A 10,000-nucleotide genomic window follows, 5' to 3' on the forward strand; every position below is an offset into this window, starting at 1 on the left:
AACACTAGTATAAACAGCTAATGTCACGTATTCTGCATTGTATCGAATTGAATAACTGTATCCATTGACATCGACATATTCCAGATCAGATACACGACTCAGTCATGCTTGTAGGAAAGATCTCCGAACGGAATCTCTTCTTTCTGGGAGCCTGACTCAAACTGCATGTTGTTCCAGTATTAGTCTCTCCGCATCCCCATAACTCTTTTCGGGGAGCAAGGCTCAAAGCAAATGTAGTGGGTCCTATTCTAGATGTCTCACCTTCTTCAACAACAGATGATCCAGATTGTTGTCCAAATGTGTGGAAAGACATGGCTGAAAAAACGATTCCTCTTTGCTTTAGCCGGAAAGAATTAAAAAGTGAAAACTCCAGAGGGCTTTTTGTTGAGGAAGTCTGAGAAAACGAGGTAGCAAGCTAGCTAGCAGAACAGCTAAAAATGGTGGATAAAAAAGTGAGCAGCCAGTCTTGAAACAAGGGGTGTTAAGCACCACAAACCACACCCTGTAGGGCGTTTTTACAAGCCACCAATAGCAGACCCCTTCTCAACAGCTAACCATTGGTCTATCAGATGTTTTAACACCTTTTTACAAAATGTAAATGATGCCTCACCCCACCTAAACCATGACGACAGCGATACCTACGTCATCACATCCGCTAGATGCGTGCGCAGTTTCGACGATTAGATGCACTACCATATTCGGCCGATAGATGGCGATCGCGAGTACCGACGTTCGGCCGCAACGTCATCACGCACGATCATATCATTAGATTGCATGGCGGGTTTGCGCGTGCGTGTGAGGACGTCACACATGCACGCGCAATCTTACCATGCAATTACTACTCTCCTTCTTGCATTCCTTGACGGTCTAAGAGAGCATATGTTCCAGCTGGACCACAGGGAACCAGCACAACCAGAGCACCCTCACTATGTTGTTGTTTGGGATAACGTCAGCTTCCATCGCGCTGCTCTGGTTTGTGACTGGTTTACCGATAACATAGACCTAAAATCATCAGACACAAAGACTAGCAAAATTTGTATGTGCTAATTATTTGCCAAAATAGTTTGCTTTTTTGCTACTGTGATTGTAATGTGTGATTTTTTTTTCTTCCCAGAGGATCTGGAGTGGTTTCATCCATCCCCCACAGGGACGCCTCCTAACACCCCTGGTCTATTTGCACCCCTAACGGCAACCGGATCTCCTCAATCCCTTTCATAATCGTCATCATCGCCACCTCTAACGCCGGAACACTTCCTGCCACCCCCACCTACACCTCCTCTGCTGCTATCTCTATTGATTGGGGCACCTCCCCCTCAGACATATGCATATAGAGCTACCCCCTCAACATATGCTGTATTACAACAGGGTGGTGTTGCTGATTGTTCAGACACAGAGGCGCCTGATCAGACGGATGGTGTGGTGTCATCTTTGTTTATAGATAGCGTTAAAACAGCATCTCTACATCTTCTTAACATTGTTCTTTACAAGTATTTGGAAGAGCTTTGTTCGGGCTGTCAGATCAATCATCCAAGCCAGAAACAGCATGCCTGTTTAGAGGGGCTACCAGAACACTTCTACACTGTCCACTTTGAACAGCTTATGAAAAGACTACTGACTGATAAATTCATCGGGGTCGTACAACGTTTTCTGTCCATGAAACATCTCACGGCTGAAGAGGGTAGAATCCGGGGAGTATCCGAAACAGTTTTGTACGAGTTGAAAACGGCTGAAGATGTTACGACTAAAATCAGTGCTATGTGTGACTATGATAGGGGATGATGTTGTCAAAATAGACGAAATTAGAGAGATTGGTGACTATTGGAGAGATTTATATGCGAGAAAAAACTAACAGGATGAAAATATGGGGAATTGTTTATGTGTAATGTATAACCATATCAGTGAGCGATACCACATATCGCATTTATCTGGTATTTTAGATCAAGCCATTGCTAATAATGTGAACGATGTTGAAAAATACCAATGTAAGAGTGTTGATGTAGATCGTACAGTTGTGAGTAGGTTAGAAAAACTGATGGTGATTGTAAGAAGACAACATAGCACCCCTCCTTGGGAGGATCTGTTGCAGATGTTATTATCAATGTTAATGACACTTGAGAGTATAGTGGAAACATTTTGTGATGTCATAACCAACATTACACACAATTTTAAGATGCTGAAAGTTTATCACCTACTTACTATGTATACAATGCTTGTAGATACAGTGAGTTTGTATGTGCAAGAAAAACAGTATACTGATGTCTTACAGGATTTGCAAAAACTGCATATATTCATAATCAGTAAAAGCAATGTATCCGTATTAGCCAATATGCTATCTATGATAGAACGGGTTTCACTGTCTTCATAACTGTCATATGTATGACTGTGTGAGTGTGTTTTGTAAAAATAAAAAGAATGCCATAACTCTAATGTTTTCACTTGTGTTTTAAATTAATCATGGAGAAGGTTATGCACAAAATATACTATGATCCGTCCCACCCAGGAGGGTTAGGAGGTGTACACAAGCTTCGTGATTCCGTCAAAGAATGTACCGGCTTGTCTCCAACTATCCCCACGGTTAAAAAGTTTCTGCTGAGGCAGGATGCATATACACTCCACGCACCTGCATTGAAACACTTCCCAAGAAAGAGAGTGATTGTTAATGGTATCGATAAGCAATTTCAGGCTGATTTGGTCGATATGGCTGAAAATTCAACGGAAAACGATAATGTGCAGTATTTATTGACATGTATTGATGTGTTTTCTAAATATGCCTGGGTAATATGTCTTAAAAACAAATCGGGTCCTATTGTGACAAGTGCCTTTAAGGAAATATTGGAACAAGGACGCATACCCCAGAAACTTCAAACAGACGCTGGAAAAGAATTTTATAATAAGGTTTTTCAAAAATTTATGACAAAATATAAAATTCACCATTTTTCCACATCGAACGAAACAAAACCAAGTGTTGTTGAGCGTTTCAATAGGACTTTCAAAACCAGAATGTGGAGATATTTAACGGCTGTTAACTCGCGACGATATATTGAGGTAGTACGAGATATGGTTGCTGCTTACAACTCTGCATACCATAGGTCAATAAAAATGGCTCCGTCCTCCGTATTTAAAGACAATGAGAAAACTGTCTTTAACACTGTACAAACTGAAACCACATGGAACAGTGCTGTTTAAATTTCAGATGGGGGACACCGTTAGGATATCAAAGCACAGGGGTATGTTTCGTAAAGGTTACGAACAGACTTTTACAGATGAGTATTTTACAATATCCTCCTGTTTATATACTGAAAGACAATAGTGGGGAGCCGGTGACAGGTACCTTTTACGAAGCAGAGTTACACGCTGTAATTGTAGACAAAAACAAAGTGTTTCAAATTGAGAAAGTGCTGGCTCGAAAGAAAACAGGACGTAAAAAGCTTGTACTTGTGAAATGGTTAGGATGGCCGGAGAAATTCAATTCATGGATCTCTGAAAAAGACATAGTTGATGTAAGATAAAAGAGCTGGGCCAGTCTTGTAATATTAGTCATTGTGGTTTGTTAGTGAAAGGTGTTGGAGCTATGAATAAAAACGGATTTTTTGTTACGCTACCTAGTAATGCCTCACAATTAGTTTATCCAAATAATAAGATTTGGCAATTCAGAACAAAACTGGCTAAACCGATCATATTACAATCGCCGTATGAAGTTGGTCTTATTGAAATTCAATATCCCAGGGTCTGGAATAGTTTCACTGAGAACGATGCCAAGGTTGATTTCATCAACACGAAAACGAAAATGTTCAACAAGCAAAGGCTAACAGTTGGTTCTTATAATACGATCGACAGCATTGTTAAAGAATATAATATGAAATGTGCGGCTAACCCAGCCCTAGCCCACATAACTATGAGCCACAACCTATCACTAATAAGATTCTTTTCTTGGGCGGAGACGGCTGGAATATTGTGTTTAGGGGGCGTCTGGCCGAAATTCTTGGGTTCATTCCAGACTCTGTGTTCGAAATTCACATTGGCCCCCATTTAAAATGTGCAGCTCCACACCCTGCCGACATTCATGGGGGTCGTTATAATATATTTATTTATAGTGACATTGTGGACTACCAGCTAGTCGGTGATAGTCATGTACCCCTACTCCATTGTATAAATATCTCTGATGAGAGCAAACGTATGCCCAATCTAAGTTACGACAGTCCTCACTACACATCGTTGTCACGCTCGACTATTACTGATATTCAGATAGAACTACGAGACGATCAGAACCAACACATCCCTTTCTCATACGGAAAAGTAATTGTCAAACTACATTTTAGACCTGTGAAACAGCATTAAAATGATGAGGAAAGCGTACACAGCCAATGATGGAAGATATATGCACTATTACATGAATCAAGCTGGTGGAGAGTTGCCGGGATTCATAGGCTCCAGCACACAATACGGGCATGGATTAGGGGGGATATTCAGAAATTTATTTCGAATGGCTGTTCCACTTTTTAAAAAGGGGTTTAATATAGCCAAAGCCCATCTGAAAACAGCAGCAAGTGGTTTTATTGGCGATGTTGTGACTAATGTCAGGAATGCCGTGGCATCCAGACAAGAGGGCAATGGGCTCATGGTGTACAGACGCAAAGCATTAAAAAGAAGCCCACCAGGATGTGGGCGTAACCGGACTGTGAACAAAAAGCATAAAAACACCACCAAAAAACGAAGGATCGTCAAAAAGAAGGCATCTGACAAAAGACATATTTTAATTTTACACAATCAATCATGGCGTTTATTCATAATCAGTCCGAAGAGAGTGTGAAGACAGAATTGGATCTGTTTACAGTACCGTACACACAAACATCTATTGAAAAATCAACATTTGTAGAAATCCCCCCAATGTCAGCTCTAACGGACGTCGGTCCTATTGAATTTTTCATTTCGGCTAGCAGAGAGGATTATCTAGACCTTAACGATTCATACTTGTATACACGTGTAAGGATTACAAACCCTGATGGCACATTGTTGGCTAACGCAGCTGATGTAGGTTTTATAAACTATCCTGGATGCTATCTTTTTTCACAAGTAGATATAATGTTGGGTGATAGACTGATCACACAGTCTTCAAATACGTATCCTAGGCACCTTCGTATGTCAGAGCAACAGAGTCTTTGGGGAGGAACAACGTTTTAAATACACCCATACATGAGGAGGCCAATGTAGCATATGCAAACGGATCTAGTCCTGTGCACTCTCTGTATATTTTGCATGCTTTAAGCAAAACCGTTACATCGTTAACACAATAGCTGAGCAGCTCTTTTCGAAAGTCAAAAGGTGTGTCGCGGACCGTAACGTACCAATCCATGAACGTTTTCTTAGACGCGTCACTCATAGCATCATAACCATATAGAGCAGGTGCAGGATACGGCCCAATATAATTCTCATTCTCTCACTTGTTAAATTTGTGTGGGAAGAATCCTTTGAGAAGATCGGAGAACCCCATGGCTGCCGGTGTTTTAGATAGAGCCATAGGGATAAAACTGAACGAATCGATCCAACGCTGATTGAAAGTAGAATCGATCATCAGAAGCACCCTAGAACCGCGCATAGTAATAGTTGGACAAAGTTTCTGACTCACCAGATACTCTAAAACTATATAACTGTCAAAACCTGATGCATTGTGTGCTATAAAAGTATAGCCTTTGTATTTCTCCTGTATGTAGTTCTTAATGAATGATGCGACGCAGTTTGATGTTTCGTAGCAGTTTTTTTGACCGTCCATATCCATAACGCATACAAAATTAGCTTCATGGCGACCGCACTGATAACGTGTTTCGAAATCGTAAAAGAGATACTTATCACTACTTTCTTTGCGTTCGAGGGGCTGTATAAAGCACTTGTGTGTCGTAGCACCTAAAGGCTCTCTACAATGTAGGCATTTCAGGTTTATACAGATGTGCGGATTTTTCGACACCCGATATGTCGCGTGACAGGACTCGCAATATTTGTTTTATTTGTTTTTTATCACATCGGGTTTTTTATGGTTTTCAAAACACTGTTGCGATTTGCATATGCGTCTACAGTCTGTGCATTTAATGGTCTTGTCAGGTATATAAGCAGTGTAACACACATTACAAAGCCAACTACAACTGCCCCAGAGGGTTCTGGTAGGTCTTGTAACACCCATCGCAAACTTACGACGCCCCAAAAAAAGCCGTTTTATTTACGATGAGATAATAATGCTCGTCATGCAAATACAACCATGCTGTTTTCACATCTGGTTTGTCGTGTGTTTTGAAGATCGCTGTTTTTTTACATCCGGCTACATGATGGAATATGACAATTTTCATTTTCAAATGTTTCTGAAATCTGTCAACATCAGAGAACGAAACCTTATGTGTGTAGTCAAACCCCAAATGACTATGCAGCTGCTTGGCATAATTCATCTTCTCATCATGCGACAATCTGCTATTTACATAATGTGCCAGGCAGAGAGAAAAGCAGAGATTTTCGTTACCAGCGTTATTCTCGGGATTATACAAAGCATTACCTTTTTCTGACAATATTTGATCGTAACCAATGCTTCCTAGTTTTCGACGTCACTTACTTCCGGTCAGTGAATTATTGTTACTCTGCATAGCTTGTGAGACTTGCTCCAGAAATGTGTCTGTGTTATAGCCATCGCTTGAGTTCAACATTGTTTGGATAGGAACATCTACGGCTGGACCCCTTAACTCAACATTTAAAACGCTGTCCTGTGTTGCATTGCCCAAAGCCCTCTCTATTAAACCTGTTAGGGTGCTATACACCCTTTCAGGCACACTACCAATATCAGTCAAATCAATATTTCGCAGATCGACATCTTGACGAAATTCAGCAGCATTAAAAAGGGGTATCTGTCTGGATGCTATTTCAGATGTTACCTTAGAAACTCTCCCCGCACCGCACTGCACACCACCCTGAGGATTTTCTGGGGGTGATGGAGGGGCCCTATAAGTGCTCGTGGACGGTTGGGGACCGGCCTGCTCATCTGTACAGGATCGTTTTGATGGCTGAACGCTCGGAAAACATGCAGGTCTCTTATTACTCTGATCTATGCCTGATGGTGCTGTATTTGGTGATTGTGCAGCGTCTGTATTGGACTGTGTATTGTTGGAATATACGATTGAAGGACCATTATGTGACAACTGTTCGGGGGCAGGACTATCTGATTCTGGTGTTTTCTCACTGTTGCTTTCACTATCGCTATCACTAGGCATAGATTGGGCCCATGCTTCGAATACTTTGGCATGTATCGCACACAATCGTGCAAAATCCTGAAGATTGCTTACTGCTCTTGTGTAATCGTCCTCGCATGGCCATTCTAGTTCCTCATCACTACTATCGTCACACCCACCTAAGGGTTCAGATTTTTTTGTTTTTTTGAGTGAGGGTGACATTTTTTTATATATATATATATATATATTTTGCACAAACTATAGCCTGTTTTAACACTTTTTTACTGTGGGGGCATATTCATTGTCTTTTTAAGGCATACTATCATAGGTACAAGCAGTGTATTGAGAGAGCTGACCTGATTGGCCAGAGTTGTGCCAAACCCTGTGACCAAATCAACCAAATGCGTGTTAGCTCTGACCTGACTGGCCAGAGTTGTGCCAAAGTCTGTGACCAAACCAGTCAATTGTGTGTTAGCTGTTTGCAAGACATCTAATTTATTCATAAGAGCATCGTTTTGTTTTTGTAATTTGGTTAATTCTGATTGTATTTGTTTATAATGGACATCTGACGTAGGTTGTTGAGGTGTAGTGTTGACACAATACTCAAAAGCTCTTCACCCTGAAGCAATGTTACCTGCTCAGGACCTCCTAGTGCCCCACCGTGTTCAAACTGTTTGTTAGTAATATTATTAGGTACTGCTTGCTTATCAAGGAATGGAACGTTAACCTCTAATACATTTACAGGATTGGTTACTGAGGTATTACCCCTGTTACACTTTTTATCTGACACAGTTATGACAGAGGTGTGTGGTATACATCTGACATAATCGGAGCCTTCCTCTGGGCTATAGATACAGTTAAAGAGGTATTCACCTACATTATATTCAGGGACCTCCTGCAAAGCTGCCTGACTCGATTGGTGGGTTGTAAGCGATGTCTCTGTTAGTCCGGTGTCTTCAGACCCTTCTCCTGCTTCTATGGCATGAATTGTCTAGAGGTATAACAACATATTTTTTGGTTAAATAAAGACACACACACACACACACACACACACAACGCACATACACACACAACACACACCTCATCAGATGTCTTTTGTAAAGGGGTATCCTTTTGTTCCCTCTCAATGGAGACACTCGGGGGCTGGTAGGGCTTTGGTGTACTATGTGTGAAATCACACTTAGACGACGACAAATGCAATGACACTAAGTCTTCGGTCGCTGTTAGTTGCTAAAACAAAGGAAAATCCTTTTTAACAATATATACATTATATTTAAAAAGCTTTTATAACACAATGTAAATATATTCTGCTAGATACAAAGGGGGTTTCTCACCTCTGCATCTTCATAAGATACAGTGGCCGGGTAAGATGAGACCGGAATAAAGGAATGGCGGCGTCTTTTGGGCGGGAAGCCTTTCTGGTATGGCTTCTCAGGCTGCAATTAGCATTAGATTAGAAATTTTTTTTAAATGCAACACGCTATTTTACTGTTTTTCTTTTCAACTCACCTCAATAAATTGCTTCTTAGGCTTACGATGGTGAACGTTTTTAGGGATAGCAGCTTTCACAGAGAGGGTTAGAGAAGCACATGGCCTTTTATCAGGGTTGATTTCAGCCGCATGGGCTATCGAGTAGCCATCGCCCTTACGGATCCTTTGTTCAGGATTGTCTAGACAACAATATATATATATATATATATTTATTAGATGACTAGAAACATGGTGATAAATTAAATAGTAATAAATATTACATCCTAAAAGAGATAAATAGACCGTAAATACCTGTTTGCAGCGTTCTTCTTCCTTATTAGAAGGGCCTTTTGTTTTATGTTCTGTCGTGTTGGGGTCTGTAGGATTGGGCTACACAGCGCTTTTTAAAAACAAAAACAAAATGAATGAAAACACAGTACTAAATCAATTAATGCTGTAGTGTATATTTATAGGTTTTTACCTTGTGGTATAATTGTTTCATCAACTAACACAGCCACATTGTCCCAGCTCTTTGTAGAATCACCTAATGACGCAAACTACATTATACGACAAAAAAACGTTTTTAAGTCACAAATGACTGAATGAATTAAATACCTTACAATAAGCTTTTTTTTTATTTACTCACCAAACGCAGCCATTTCTGTAGAAACGAATCCTCTTTTCTTCAGAGGTCTTTGTTGAGGAAGACTGAGAAAACATGGGAAAATTTTTAGCTAGCACCTTAGCTAAAACTGCAGGTAAAAAGTGAGCAGTCAGCCTTGAAAACAAGGGGTTTTTAAACACCACAAACCACCCCCTTTATGACGATTTAACACCCACAACAATAGACCTCACATTTACAAGCTAAGCACTGGTCTAACACTAAAACATAAGACAAACTCCAGATGGCCTTTTGTTGTGGAAAAATGAAACGTGGGCTACATGCCTACGCACTATGACCGAGTGTCATCAGTCGTTAGCTGGACAGCTACGTCTGCGAGAGGCCACCTCAGTTCAAGGGCACAAGACCCTTTGTTGCGGGAGGCGACGACCGGGATCCTACGTCATAACGTGCACGAGGCGCCCCAGATTCGGCTGCTATTATGGCGCTTTCGCAGGTGCTGACGTTTCGACTGCGTTCCGCGCATTACGCCCGTATGCGTCGCAATTCGACGATTAGATGCACTACCATATTCGGCCACTAGATGGCGATCCCGACAACCGGATATTCGGTCGCAACGCCACGCATGATCATATCAACAGATTGCATAGGTTTGCGCGTGTGTTGTGATAACGTCGCCACATTACGCACGCTAATCTTACCC

General features: G+C 41.1%; 1 long non-coding RNA gene across 1 annotated transcript in view; it reads right to left on the minus strand.

The window, feature by feature from the left end:
* Positions 1–8,989: 8,989 nt before the first annotated feature.
* Positions 8,990–10,000, minus strand: part of LOC120570184 — a 1,159-nt gene continuing 148 nt past the window's right edge. The window contains exons 2-4 of the long non-coding RNA XR_005641015.1: positions 9,322–9,383; positions 9,157–9,232; positions 8,990–9,075 (exon numbers count right to left, since the gene is read on the minus strand). This is a non-coding gene — a long non-coding RNA (uncharacterized LOC120570184). The remainder of the gene's footprint in view (positions 9,076–9,156; positions 9,233–9,321; positions 9,384–10,000) is intronic.

Source organism: Perca fluviatilis, chromosome 12 (genome assembly GCF_010015445.1).
Source record: "Perca fluviatilis chromosome 12, GENO_Pfluv_1.0, whole genome shotgun sequence".
Classification (NCBI taxonomy): Eukaryota; Metazoa; Chordata; class Actinopteri; order Perciformes; family Percidae; genus Perca; species Perca fluviatilis.